At 41.3% G+C, this 15,424-nt stretch overlaps 1 long non-coding RNA gene across 1 annotated transcript; it reads right to left on the bottom strand.

Annotated features, from left to right (window-relative positions):
* Window positions 1-251: 251 nt before the first annotated feature.
* LOC127536823 (uncharacterized) lies at window positions 252-6,257 on the bottom strand. The gene is made up of 3 exons (XR_007946022.1): window positions 6,072-6,257; window positions 2,712-3,500; window positions 252-366 (listed from the first exon to the last, which is right to left on the bottom strand). It is a non-coding gene; the product is annotated as an uncharacterized LOC127536823 (long non-coding RNA).
* Window positions 6,258-15,424: the final 9,167 nt, after the last annotated feature.

Genomic DNA, 15,424 nt, shown 5'->3' with positions numbered 1-15,424 from the left:
TGCCCTGTTGTTACCCGGTTGATCATATTCACTTCAAATGCAGTGACAACAGCCTAAACACATTGATGATGCATCCCAGTGAAAATGGTGACTTGTCATCAAAGGGCGTGTCTGTGGCGGCCAAACCAATTTCGATGTTTCGCCATGAAAATTTAACGATTCATATCTCAGCTGAACAACATCCTATCTGCCTCAGACTTCACATGCTGGATACCAGGTCCAGTCTGAACACATCCACACTCATAAATTTTGAAAAAGTCATAGCGCCACCTGTTGGTAATAGTAAGTTTAAGGCCTTATATTTTCAGGTACAATGGCCCCAAACTTGGTGATATCATGCTGGAAATTGGTCAGTCGAGTCTTCACCTCTTGACAATCACACACTGTGAAGGGTGTGACATTTCATGCAACGCTGTTGCCGTAGCAACCAAATATCGCCATGAAAAACAAAGCCCTTTCTGACAGGTTAGGAATACTCCAATGCTCACAAAAATTACCACACACATCACCATTGACCCAAGGAACAACACTGTATGCATCTCGGCACTGCACATGCTATAGCGCCCCCTACAGTATTTTTAACAAACAGCCCCCCCAGCACGTTTCACCTACATCCATGAAATTTGGGAGGCTTATAGAGCACATCAGGACGCACAAAAAAGCCTCTTGGAGCCATGTCCTAAACCCAACAGGAAGTCGGCCATCTTGGATTAATTGTGAGATTTTTGATGATTTTTCTCATTTTTGAGAGTTAATACCTCCTAGGGGATAATTCCAGGAGACCTGAAATTTTGTCAGTCCACACAGCAGGACTTGGTTTGGAAAAGTTATCAAAAGTTTAACCAGAAGCCAAATGGCGTGGCCATGGCGACCATTAGAGTTTTGATGCTTCGCCATGAAACAACAACTGCTGTATAACTCTCCTCTGCATGCTCCAATCTGCCTCAAACTTTCCATGTGTGATCACAATCCAATCCTGATCACATCTACAGGCCAACAGACACTCTCAGTTGCAGCGCCACCTGTTGGAGGGACAATAAATGCTGTATAACTGGCCTCTACATGATCAAATCAGCCTGAAACTTTTCATGAGTGATCAGAGTCCAGCCCTCATCACATCCACTGTTTGAAATACACTCTGAGTTACAGCGCCACCTGGTGGTGGATGGGCAAGAAATGCTGTATAACTAGTCTGAACATGCTCCAATCTGGCTGAAATTTTACGTGCGATTAAACTCTGGTCCAGATGCGATTCAGAGGCCAGCACACACTCTCAGTCACAGTGCCACCTGGTGGACGTGCATGGATTCGCCGACCAGCGTGGATGCGAGGACCCGTCCATCGCTGCTTGCAGCTTTAATTATTATTATTTTTTTTTTTTTTTTTTTTTTTTTTTTCTCCCGTAAAGTAAATTGGCTTTTTGGCGGCCTTATCATACTCCAAAACGCGTGAAATTTGGCATGCACATCAGGACTGGCGAAAAATTTGATATTTTATGGGAGTTGCGCATGTGCGTGGCAAAATGGCTCTATAGCGCCACCTGCAAAGTTTAAAAAGTAGTCATTAGGCCAACTGCCACAATGTTTCATGTACAGCTACAATATTTGGTGGGCATATGCAGAACATCTGGACACACCAAAAAGTCAATTACAGCCACGCCCTAAACCCAACAGGAAGTCGGCCATCTTCAATTTGCTGTAAATTTTTCAAACTTAATCGCTCCTCGGGAAATGACTTGCCTTTTTGGCGGCCTTATCATGAACCAAAACGCGTGAAATTTGGCGTGCACATCAGGACTGGCGAAAAATTTGATATTTTATGGGAGTTGCGCATATGTGTGAAAAAATGGCTCTATAGCGCCACCTGCAAAATTGAAAAAGTGGTCATTAGGCCAACTTCCACAATGTTTTATTTACAGCTACAATATTTGGTGGGCATATGCACCACATCAGGACACACCAAAAAGTCAATGACAGCCACACCCTAAACCCAACAGGAAGTCGGCCATCTTGAATTTGCTGTACATTTGTCAAAATTTATAGCTCCTAGTGGATAAGTCTGAGAGAACTGAAATTTGGCCAGTACATTCACCAGACCTTTCTGATGAAAAGTTATCAAAAACTCAACCAGAAGCCAAAAGGTGTGGCCATGGCGGAGCCTCAAACAACTGATCCTTCGCCATGAAACAGGAATTGGTGTCTAATTCTTCTCAACATGCTCCAATCTGCCTGAAACTTTACATGTATGATGACAGTCCTGTCCTGATGTCATCCACATAGGGATATTCATTGACAGTCATAGCGCCACCTTGTGGTTTCAGGAAATAGACATCTTTTACACTTTCATGCCCTATTGTTACCCGGTTGATCATATTCACTTCAAATGCAGTGACAACAGCCTAAACACATTGATGATGCATCCCAGTGAAAATGGTGACTTGTCATCAAAGGGCGTGTCTGTGGCGGCCAAACCAATTTCCATGTTTCGCCATGAAAATTTAACGATTCATATCTCAGCTGAACAACATCCTATCTGCCTCAGACTTCACATGCTGGATACCAGGTCCAGTCTGAACACATCCACACTCATAAATTCTGAAAAAGTCATAGCGCCACCTGTTGGTAATAGTAAGTTTAAGGCCTTATATTTTCAGGTACAATGGCCCCAAACGTGGTGATATCATGCTGGAAATTGGTCAGTCGAGTCTTCACCTCTTGACAATCCCACATTGTCAAGGGTGTGACATTTCATGCAACGCTGTTGCCGTAGCAACCAAATATCGCCATGCAAAACAAAGTGCTATTTGACAGGTTAGAAATACTCCAATGCTCACAAAAATTACCACACACATCACCATCGACCCAAGGAACGACACAGTATGCATCTCGGCACTGCACATGCTATAGCGCCCCCTACAGTATTTTTAACAAACAGCCCCCCCAGCACATTTCACCTACATCCATGAAGTTTGGGAGGCTTATAGAGCACATCAGGACGCACAAAAAAGCCTCTTGGAGCCATGTCCTAAACCCAACAGGAAGTCGGCCATCTTGGATTAATTGTGAGATTTTTGATGATTTTTCTCATTTTTGAGAGTTAATACCTCCTCGGGGATAATTCCAGGAGACCTGAAATTTTGTCAGTCCACACAGCAGGACTTGGTGATGAAAAGTTATCAAAAGTTTAACCAGAAGCCAAATGGCGTGGCCATGGCGACCATCAGCGTTTTGATGCTTCGCCATGAAACATCAACTGCTGTATAACTCTCCTCTGCATGCTCCAATCTGCCTCAGACTTTCCATGTGTGATCACAATCCAATCCTGATCACATCTACAGGCCAACAGACACTCTCAGTCGCGGCGCCACCTGTTGGAGGGACAGTAAATGCTGTATAACTGGCCTCTACATCATCAAATCAGCCTGAAACTTTTCATGAGTGATCAGAGTCCAACCCTCATCACATCCACTGTGTGAAATACACTCTGAGTTACAGCGCCACCTGGTGGATAGACAGGAAATGCTCTATAGCTGCTCTGAACATGTTACAGTCTGGCTGAAATTTTACATGTATGATTGGACTCTGGTCCAGATGCGATTCAGAGGCCGACATACACTCTCAGTCACAGCGCCACCTGGTGGATGTGCGTGGATTCACCGACCAGCGTGGATGCGAGGACCCGTCCATCGCTGCTTGCAGCTTTAATTAGGGTCCGAGCACCGAGGGTGCGAAGGACAGGCGGTGCCAGGGCACCGACTGTCCAAGGCACCAGCGGTGCCAAGGACCCTATTGAAACCCTAGGGTTTATTATTATTATTAGGGTCCGAGCACCGAGGGTGCGAAGGACAGGCGGTGCCAGGGCACCGACTGTCCAAGGCACCAGCGGTGCCAAGGACCCTATTGAAACCCTAGGGTTTATTATTATTATTATTATTATTATTATTATTATTATTTTTTTTTTTTTTTTTTCTCCCGTAAAGTAAATTGGCTTTTTGGCGGCCTTATCATACTCCAAAACGCGTGAAATTTGGCATGCACATCAGGACTGGCGAAAAATTTGATATTTTATGGGAGTTGCGCATGTGCGTGGCAAAATGGCTCTATAGCGCCACCTGCAAAGTTGAAAAAGTAGTCATTAGGCCAACTGCCACAATGTTTCATGTACAGCTACAATATTTGGTGGGCATATGCACAACATCTGGACACACCAAAAAGTCAATTACAGCCACGCCCTAAACCCAACAGGAAGTCGGCCACCTTCAATTTGCTGTAAATTTTTCAAACTTAATCGCTCCTCGGGAAATGACTTGCCTTTTTGGAGGCCTTATCATGAACCAAAACGCGTGAAATTTGGCGTGCACATCAGGACTGGCGAAAAATTTGATATTTTATGGGAGTTGCGCATATGTGTGAAAAAATGGCTCTATAGCGCCACCTGCAAAATTGAAACAGTGGTCATTAGGCCAACTTCCACAATGTTTTATTTACAGCTACAATATTTGGTGGGCATATGCACCACATCAGGACACACCAAAAAGTCAATCACAGCCACACCCTAAACCCAACAGGAAGTCGGCCATCTTGAATTTGCTGTACATTTGTCAAACTTTATAGCTCCTAGTGGATAAGTCTGAGAGAACTGAAATTTGGCCAGTACATGCACCAGACCTTTCTGATGAAAAGTTATCAAAAACTCAACCAGAAGCCAAAAGGTGTGGCCATGGCGGAGCCTCAAACAACTGATCCTTCGCCATGAAACAGGAAGTGGTGTCTAATTCTTCTCAACATGCTCCAATCTGCCTGAAACTTTACATGTATGATGACAGTCCTGTCCTGATGTCATCCACATAGGGATATTCATTGACAGTCATAGCGCCACCTTGTGGTTTCAGGAAATAGACATCTTTTACACTTTCATGCCCTATTGTTACCCGGTTGATCATATTCACTTCAAATGCAGTGACAACAGCCTAAACACATTGATGATGCATCCCAGTGAAAATGGTGACTTGTCATCAAAGGGCGTGTCTGTGGCGGCCAAACCAATTTCGATGTTTCGCCATGAAAATTTAATGATTCATATCTCAGCTGAACAACATCCTATCTGCCTCAGACTTCACATGCTGGATACCAGGTCCAGTCTGAACACATCCACACTCATAAATTCTGAAAAAGTCATAGCGCCACCTGTTGGTAATAGTAAGTTTAAGGCCTTATATTTTCAGGTACAATGGCCCCAAACTTGGTGATATCATGCTGGAAATTGGTCAGTCAAGTCTTCACCTCTTGACAATCACACACTGTGAAGGGTGTGACATTTCATGTAACGCTGTTGCCGTAGCAACCAAATATCGCCATGAAAAACAAAGCCCTTTCTGACAGGTTAGGAATACTCCAATGCTCACAAAAATTACCACACACATCACCATTGACCCAAGGAACAACACTGTATGCATCTCGGCACTGCACATGCTATAGCGCCCCCTACAGTATTTTTAACAAACAGCCCCCCCAGCACGTTTCACCTACATCCATGAAATTTGGGAGGCTTATAGAGCACATCAGGACGCACAAAAAAGCCTCTTGGAGCCATGTCCTAAACCCAACAGGAAGTCGGCCATCTTGGATTAATTGTGAGATTTTTGATGATTTTTCTCATTTTTGAGAGTTAATACCTCCTCGGGGATAATTCCAGGAGACCTGAAATTTTGTCAGTCCACACAGCAGGACTTGGTTTGGAAAAGTTATCAAAAGTTTAACCAGAAGCCAAATGGCGTGGCCATGGCGACCATCAGCGTTTTGATGCTTCGCCATGAAACATCAACTGCTGTATAACTCTCCTCTGCATGCTCCAATCTGCCTCAAACTTTCCATGTGTGATCACAATCCAATCCTGATCACATCTACAGGCCAACAGACACTCTCAGTCGCAGCGCCACCTGATGGAGGGACAGTAAATGCTGTATAACTGGCCTCTACATGATCAAATCAGCCTAAAACTTTTCATGAGTGATCAGAGTCCAACCCTCATCACATCCACTGTGTGAAATACACTCTGAGTTACAGCGCCACCTGGTGGATAGACAGGAAATGCTCTATAACTGCTCTGAACATGCTACAGTCTGGCTGAAATTTTAAATGTATGATTGGACTCTGGTCCAGATGCGATTCAGAGGCCGACATACACTCTCAGTCACAGCGCCACCTGGTGGACGTGTGTGGATTCACGACCAGCGTGGATGCGAGGACCCGTCCATCGCTGCTTGCAGCTTTAATTATTATTATTATTATTATTTTTTTTATTTTTTTTTTTTCTCCCGTAAAGTAAATTGGCTTTTTGGCGGCCTTATCATACTCCAAAACGCGTGAAATTTGGCATGCACATCAGGACTGGCGAAAAATTTGATATTTTATGGGAGTTGCGCATGTGCGTGGCAAAATGGCTCTATAGCGCCACCTGCAAACTTGAAAAAGTAGTCATTAGGCCAACTGCCACAATGTTTCATGTACAGCTACAATATTTGGTGGGCATATGCAGAACATCTGGACACACCAAAAAGTCAATTACAGCCACGCCCTAAACCCAACAGGAAGTCGGCCATCTTCAATTTGCTGTAAATTTTTCAAACTTAATCGCTCCTCGGGAAATGACTTGCCTTTTTGGCGGCCTTATCATGAACCAAAACGCGTGAAATTTGGCGTGCACATCAGGACTGGCGAAAAATTTGATATTTTATGGGAGTTGCGCATATGTGTGGAAAAATGGCTCTATAGCGCCACCTGCAAAATTGAAAAAGTGGTCATTAGGCCAACTTCCACAATGTTTTATTTACAGCTACAATATTTGGTGGGCATATGCACCACATCAGGACACACCAAAAAGTCAATCACAGCCACACCCTAAACCCAACAGGAAGTCGGCCATCTTGAATTTGCTGTACATTTGTCAAAATTTATAGCTCCTAGTGGATAAGTCTGAGAGAACTGAAATTTGGCCAGTACATTCACCAGACCTTTCTGATGAAAAGTTATCAAAAACTCAACCAGAAGCCAAAAGGTGTGGCCATGGCGGAGCCTCAAACAACTGATCCTTCGCCATGAAACAGGAATTGGTGTCTAATTCTTCTCAACATGCTCCAATCTGCCTGAAACTTTACATGTATGATGACAGTCCTGTCCTGATGTCATCCACATAGGGATATTCATTGACAGTCATAGCGCCACCTTGTGGTTTCAGGAAATAGACATCTTTTACACTTTCATGCCCTATTGTTACCCGGTTGATCATATTCACTTCAAATGCAGTGACAACAGCCTAAACACATTGATGATGCATCCCAGTGAAAATGGTGACTTGTCATCAAAGGGCGTGTCTGTGGCGGCCAAACCAATTTCGATGTTTCGCCATGAAAATTTAACGATTCATATCTCAGCTGAACAACATCCTATCTGCCTCAGACTTCACATGCTGGATACCAGGTCCAGTCTGAACACATCCACACTCATAAATTTTGAAAAAGTCATAGCGCCACCTGTTGGTAATAGTAAGTTTAAGGCCTTATATTTTCAGGTACAATGGCCCCAAACTTGGTGATATCATGCTGGAAATTGGTCAGTCGAGTCTTCACCTCTTGACAATCACACACTGTGAAGGGTGTGACATTTCATGCAACGCTGTTGCCGTAGCAACCAAATATCGCCATGAAAAACAAAGCCCTTTCTGACAGGTTAGGAATACTCCAATGCTCACAAAAATTACCACACACATCACCATTGACCCAAGGAACAACACTGTATGCATCTCGGCACTGCACATGCTATAGCGTCCCCTACAGTATTTTTAACAAACAGCCCCCCCAGCACGTTTCACCTACATCCATGAAATTTGGGAGGCTTATAGAGCACATCAGGACGCACAAAAAAGCCTCTTGGAGCCATGTCCTAAACCCAACAGGAAGTCGGCCATCTTGGATTAATTGTGAGATTTTTGATGATTTTTCTCATTTTTGAGAGTTAATACCTCCTTGGGGATAATTCCAGGAGACCTGAAATTTTGTCAGTCCACACAGCAGGACTTGGTGATGAAAAGTTATCAAAAGTTTAACAGAAGCCAAATGGCGTGGCCATGGCGACCATTAGAGTTTTGATGCTTCGCCATGAAACAACAACTGCTGTATAACTCTCCTCTGCATGCTCCAATCTGCCTCAAACTTTCCATGTGTGATCACAATCCAATCCTGATCACATCTACAGGCCAACAGACACTCTCAGTTGCAGCGCCACCTGTTGGAGGGACAATAAATGCTGTATAACTGGCCTCTACATGATCAAATCAGCCTGAAACTTTTCATGAGTGATCAGAGTCCAGCCCTCATCACATCCACTGTTTGAAATACACTCTGAGTTACAGCGCCACCTGGTGGTGGATGGGCAGGAAATGCTGTATAACTAGTCTGAACATGCTCCAATCTGGCTGAAATTTTACGTGTGATTAAACTCTGGTCCAGATGTGATTCAGAGGCCGACACACACTCTCAGTCACAGTGCCACCTGGTGAACGTGCATGGATTCGCCGACCAGCGTGGATGCGAGGACCCGTCCATCGCTGCTTGCAGCTTTAATTTGTTTTGTGTTGTTGTTATTCATCTTAATGTGCGTTATTGTTGTTGTTATTGTTTTGTTTAGTTTAATAAATATACACAAATATAAGTTCAGTGCCTCAGTTATTTTGTTGTTCACATTTTAGTCCCTAACTTGTACAGATTCCAGCTACCTCAATTTTATACATAACCTCTCAAGCTAAATAATTCCCCTTATGATTCCTGAAGCTCTTCTTGACAGCGCAACAAGAAGTGTTTCATAGGCTAATTATTATATTTGTCTAATCTAAATACTTTGCTGGTCGAATATCAGGTAGACTATATAATAATTCTGTATAAAACCCTTAACCCCATTTGAGCAAACATTAACCCTACATTAATATTGGTGGAGAAACATTATTATAATCCTACAGTTATAATTGGTGGAGAAAACCCTTACAAACACAAATCAAGAAATCCTACATGATAAAGAAAAATTTTAGTATTTCTACCTGTCACTCATTACTAAACCTTAGTCTTTAGCCTGTCTTAGCATGAACAGCTAATAAAAATGTACGCACTACAACAAGCCATTCTGAGACATTTTAGGAAGTATAACAAATTTTCTTCTAGTTAACTGTCTATTCATTGTACTTAAAATACAAAAACCCAAGTACAGCACAGCAAAAACACAAGCAAAAGAAAGCTGCTCACGGTGTTCCTTCAAATATGCAAAATGTGTCAACTATAACTCCAACTCCAAAATGCAGTTTGCTGCACTTTTTAGATGTCAAGATAGTGAATTAGTTTCTATTCTATGTTTAAACTACCAACTACTTGAATAGGACACTACTTTTTTCCTTTTTTGCATGCTGTTTACATAAACGCAAGACATCATGTTTAAATAGTTGTTGGAACACATTTTTTTTCATTTTGATAAGTGAGCAAGACTCTTCTTTCTGCATCTGAGCCTAAACATACACGGAGATCAAACTGGTGTTGTTCTTCTCATCTTACAGCAGCAACTTTTACGCTTGTCAAGAGGAAGTAGCTCTGACATGTACTGCCTGTCAGTCTTGGTCTCTGGCAAGTTTTGGATGGTGAACAGTTGATATTATTCCACATTCATTAGCCTAAGAGAAGGATAGAGATGTTGTTTTCTAAAAAAAAAAAAAAAAAGAGGAATTTACTGCCCTGGTCCTAGTGTATCAGTGTCAGTGTTTGTTGTTTTGTGGGTAAGATTTTCTTCACAGTTATGTCCCAACAAAGAGCGTGCAACACTGCACTTCTCTAAATATAAGACAAACATGTCTTTTTCTCTCAGTAACTGGACAAATAAACCAGGTTTCCTGCAGCTAAAGTTAACTACTCAATCCCCGCACACTGTGTACACTTGACACTTAAATTTGTGTTATTCATAGACCAAATTTCAGAACTCACTATCTACCATCCTCAGGTCTCTGCAGATGTTCTTCTAGGGTTTAATTCTGGGCTTTGACTGGGTCTCTCAAGTAAAGTCAGTCAGTCCAGTTTTGTTTTGACTGTATGCTACGTCAGACTTCACCCACACTATCAAAGTTCTAACACTGAATCCTCCATTAGCTGCAGTTTTACCAGGTTGTGAGCATATCGCAGTCCATCTAAGGATTCTTTTTTCATTGCATTACACAAATGGCTATCTTTTGTTTTGATAAGTCAGTTAATGAAATTAACTACCAATTAGTGTAGAGATTATTGTTCTGTTTATAAATATCATAAACATGTCTCAGTGAGATTTCAGCATCTTATTCAGTCATCATCATGTACCTTCCATGTCACTGCTGTGTTATTTCATCAGCAACAGTAGCAGGCCTTATTTGCTGGATGCCTAATCAGTGAATTACTGGACTTCAATTTCAAAAGAACACAGAGATTATTCAATCAAGGTATGTCATACCAAGTCATGTGATCCATGATGGTATTACATCACTGACTAGCCCCAGTACTACTGTAGTCAATGATGGTAAATGTTTATCTCCTTATGCTTCTCAAGAACAGCTCATCCAAATGACTTCACACTGCATTTCCTGTGGTCCTTAGCAGTGTACCTGGTTGTAGAGAAAAGCGTAACACACACACACACACACACACACACACACACACACACACACACACACGAACACACACACACACACACACACACACACACACACACACGTTTGTACTTCTATCTTAGTGAGGACATCCATAGGCGTAATGCATTTCCTAGAGCCTTACCCTAACCTTAACTATCACAACTGATTGCCTAAACTTAATCCTTACCCTAACCCTAACCAAACCTCAATTCATACCTGTTCTCTAAAAACAAGTCTTCACCCTCAAACATGGCTGTTTCAAAGTGAGGACTGGCCAAAATGTCCTCACTTTGTAAAAATGTCCTCACTTTGATAGTTAAATGCAGAAAATGGTACTCACCATGTAGCAAGTACAAGAACACACACACACACACACACACACACACACACACACACACACACACACACACACACACACACACACACACACACACACACACACACACACTATGTTTTTCTATCATTGTGGGGACTTACCATTGACTCCCATTCATATCTAACCCCTAACCCTAATCCTAACCTTAACCAAACCCTAACCCTAACCAAAACAATGGCTAACCCTAAAGAAGCGTTTTTGCACTTTTACTTTTTTCAGTAACAACAACATGGCCAAGAAAACCCTGTTTAAACTTGTGGGGACCGAAATGAGGTCCCCACAAGTGACATTGTTTTCGGTTTTCCTACAATTGTGGGGACATTTGGTCACACAACTCACTCAAAATCACTTCTTTTGTCTTGCGTCTCATTATAAAAGCTTCCAAACCTGCACTGGATATGCATGAAGATGAGCTTGAATGCATTATATGAATATTTTTAGTACTGTTTCAACAAGACACTGCTTTTTACAATTATAAATATTGTTTGCTGTCATTTTGTGCTTCAAAAGACCACTGAAATCAAAAGTCATGTAAACACCTTTGGTGTTTGACTTTAAGACAGTGACAATAATAGAATAAACAGATGAAAGGGTTGTGTGGAGTCTGAAGTTGGTGTATGACAGATTTGTGCTGCTTTCATTCATCAAGTTATGACTCCTTCACACTTTTATCTTTGTGCCAATATTATTAATACTATGTAAGCTGATGAAATTTACTTCTGAGTGCTGAAATATTAAAAGCTCTCTGCTTTTCCTTGGACAAATCACCAATTTTTACAGCTTCAGGACAGATAACATTCACACTGACATTTTTCTAGAAGTTGTCAATAAGTTAGGCTGATTATGAATTTTATAAAATGTAAACACATATCAGCCCGCACAACATCATACAAGATGCTGATGAAACTGTGTAAAAGATATAAACTTGTTCATATTGCATTCATGAGCTTCAGTATCTGTATCACAGTGCTATTCAGGATTTCTCAGGTTGGTGTTTTTTTTTTGCTTGTTTTGTTTTGTTTTGTTTTATTTTGGTTTGGGGTTTTTTTGCTATTAAATGGTTAATTATGTTTTTTCCACCTTAATTCAGTTGATCTTATCATTGCAGTTTGATGTGACGTGACTCAGTTAGTTCTTCCTGTCTTCTATGAAAACAGGAATCACCAAATTTTTTTCTCATGTATGCTTGCTTAAGCCGAGTTTATGAAAAATAGAAAATCTTCAACATGAACAAAATAAATTAGTTAGAAGTTGTTGTTTTTTTTCTTCATATGACCAACAAGAGATCCAATACATGATCCAACAAGATTCTCTACAGTAAGACAAAGTGTTTAGAAACCACAGAGAAATGTCACCATTAAGCATTTACAGTATGGATTCCAATGGATGAATGGATGGATGGATGGATGGTCATCACAGTTCAAGGCAGTGTATTTATCTCATCTCTGTAAATCTAGCCTGGATTAACATGAAAGAGAAGATGTCTGAGACTAAATGAGCAAACAAACATTCTCCCCATTAGACGGCCTCCTTGAAGTAGCGTTTGATGTGAGTCATATCTCTATCTTCATCAGTTTCCTGTAACGGCAAACAGATGCCAGACTCCTGTGATGGTTTCACTTCTCCCTGAATTGTGAAATTTTCTGAGTTATTCAAATATTTTGTTGGCTGTGTAATGTTATCCATTTTCCAGAGTGCACAAAAGGACAAAGAAAAAGGGATTTTATCCATCTGACATGAATCAGATGGAGACATTGTAAACAAATCAGGAATGCCATGTACAGACTGAGCTGTTTGACCAAAGTAGCATGTCTAAAGTTCTGCTTCTTTCGTTCAGAGCCCCTGAGGCTTTCCTGTCCAAAACAAGCAGCTCCCTCCGGCTGCTTCCCAATTAGCAGCAGTGCATCTGTGCTGATTACTCAACAGCTTTTCAAACCCTGCCAGCAAAAGGAAGCCAAGAATGAAAGAAGGAGTTCTTGGCCTAGATACCCAACTATTCAAAGTTTAACAAGGTGAAGTGGCATGCATACAGAACAAGGTGAAAGCAACCTATGCAGTCAGGCTGTTTGCACTCCAGGCTACGGTGGAGAAGGACAAAGAGATTCAATCTACATCACTGCTACCCTCATTTAGTGGGGAGACTAAAAGTTTGAATTCAGTCCCAGGTGGGGTTGAGCCATTACAAACTGATTTTTAGCATGCATGAATGTCACTTGAGTCAAAAAGCTGCCACTTCGCTTATATTTTACAGATAAACTGCAGTATTATTTTAACAGCATGGAACATGTACCTATTAACTTTCTTCTGATAGTGAGATGAGAAGACTAGTATCAATCTCATGTTTGCTTTTTAAAAATGAAGTGAGTTTGCTCAGTTCCTTTAGCTGTCTCTTGATACATATATATATAGATGTCTACACAGTTCTATGTATAAGAGGGGGTTATGGGTAATCATAGGCTCCTGTAGAGACAGAAGGTGGGTTTAAATTGAAAAAAAAAACATTAAATGTAAATGGAATTTTTACAGATTAGCACATTTTGACAGAGCCATGCTACACCTTTCTCCATGTTTCCAGCCTTCATCCTACACATTTTGAGGCTCCACACTAAAAGGCTCTAAAGTCAACATGCCATACTGAAATGTCAGAGAAATGTAATTATTGCTTTTAGTCAGAGTCAGCAGGTGATCAGTACTGAAAAGTAACTAAGGATATTTACCCAAGCACTGTACTTACAAATTTGAGCTACTTGTACTTTACTCGAGCATTTCCATATAATGCTACTTGATATATCAATTCTACTACATTTTGGAGGTAAATGTTCTACTTTATAATCAATGGCTTTTATTTTATAGCTCTACTTTTAAGATTCTTTTACAGTGCAGCACACAGTTAAAGCAGTGTGTAGTTCACATTTCAGATGTCAGTTAGATGTTAACTTCACCAAACAGAGAGTTTTACCTCCAGACTTTGCACCTTCTTAATTTCAAGAAACAGTCAAATAATCCAATGTTGTGGATTATGACTGAGCTCTTCAAAGCTGAGGAGCAGCTGCTGGAAGTCCACAAAGAGATGGAGGAGAAAGAAAAGACCTGGAAGACTGAGCATAAAAGTTTAGAGCAGCTCAGGAATGATGTTGCTCTGAAAGAACAAGAAAATCAGGAGCTGCTCAGGAGACAAAAAGAGACAGATGACCTGCAGGAAAGAATCAGACAACTGGAGCAAAAATAATCAGAAACTGCAGGACCTTTGGATCCAAAGGAAAAACAAAAAGTCTCTCTTTCAGTTTTTCTGGAGAACCAAAGGTAGAAAGATTAACAAAAACTGACTGAAGAGGTGATTGAGCAGAGAGACAAACAACAGGAGCAGGAGAAGAAGGCCAAGCAAAAGAAGAGCTTCTAGAGTTGGTTCAAGGGTGACAGGAAGGTGCAGGAGGCTACTTAGTTCACCGTAGCCTCCCCCAGGAGACACCCTGGACAGGTCACCAGTCTGTCACAGGGCTACATATACAGACACACAATCACACTCACATTCACACCTACGGACAATTTAGAGTTATCAATTAACCTCAGCATATTTTTGGACTGCGGAAGGAAGCCGGAGTACCCGGAGAAAACCCATGCATGCACAGGGAGAACATGCAAACTCCATGCAGAAAGATCCCAGGCCCAGGCCGGGATTTGAACCAGGGATCTTCTTGCTGCAAGGCAAAAGTGTTAACCACTAGGCCACTGTGCAGTCCAATCTAGTGACTAGTGTCCCTCAAATTATTCATCAATTTATCATTGAAAGTTGAATAAATATAACCCCACCCAAAAAACACCTTGTCTGTCTTTTCTTATTCTTCAGAATTATATTACCTGGAAATAAGTTACAGAGTAAAGTATTTTCTCTTCTAAATCATGAAAAATAAATAACTTAGAAAGCATGTATTAAAAATACAGATCATAGTACAAACTCAATGCAGCAAAAGTGAACACACCTGTGATCACTGACACACAAGTTAGAAAGCCTGTGATCACTGAAACATTTCATACGCCTGGGATTTGCAATTAGCCTAACAAATAGCCCTACTGGCTGCAAAAATGTATGGTAAGAAGCCTGGTGAATACTGGGAGCACATTTTTAATGAGATGACACAAGATTAATTTGTTCGGCTCAGATGAGGTCGAGCATGTTTGGTGTGAACCTGTAATGACTCCCACAGTGAATGTATGGTCCTGACAGTGAAGCATGGAGGTGGTAAGGTAATGACATGGGGCTACAGGAGTGCTAATAGTTGTAGTGGAGATGACTTTCAGAGATAGTTGTATTTAAATTGGTCTGATGCATTCAGTGACATTGACTTACTCTTTGCA

This window comes from Acanthochromis polyacanthus, chromosome 13 (genome assembly GCF_021347895.1).
Source record: "Acanthochromis polyacanthus isolate Apoly-LR-REF ecotype Palm Island chromosome 13, KAUST_Apoly_ChrSc, whole genome shotgun sequence".
In the NCBI taxonomy this organism is placed as follows: domain Eukaryota; kingdom Metazoa; phylum Chordata; class Actinopteri; family Pomacentridae; genus Acanthochromis; species Acanthochromis polyacanthus.
This window is presented reverse-complemented; position numbering and strand designations above follow the sequence as displayed.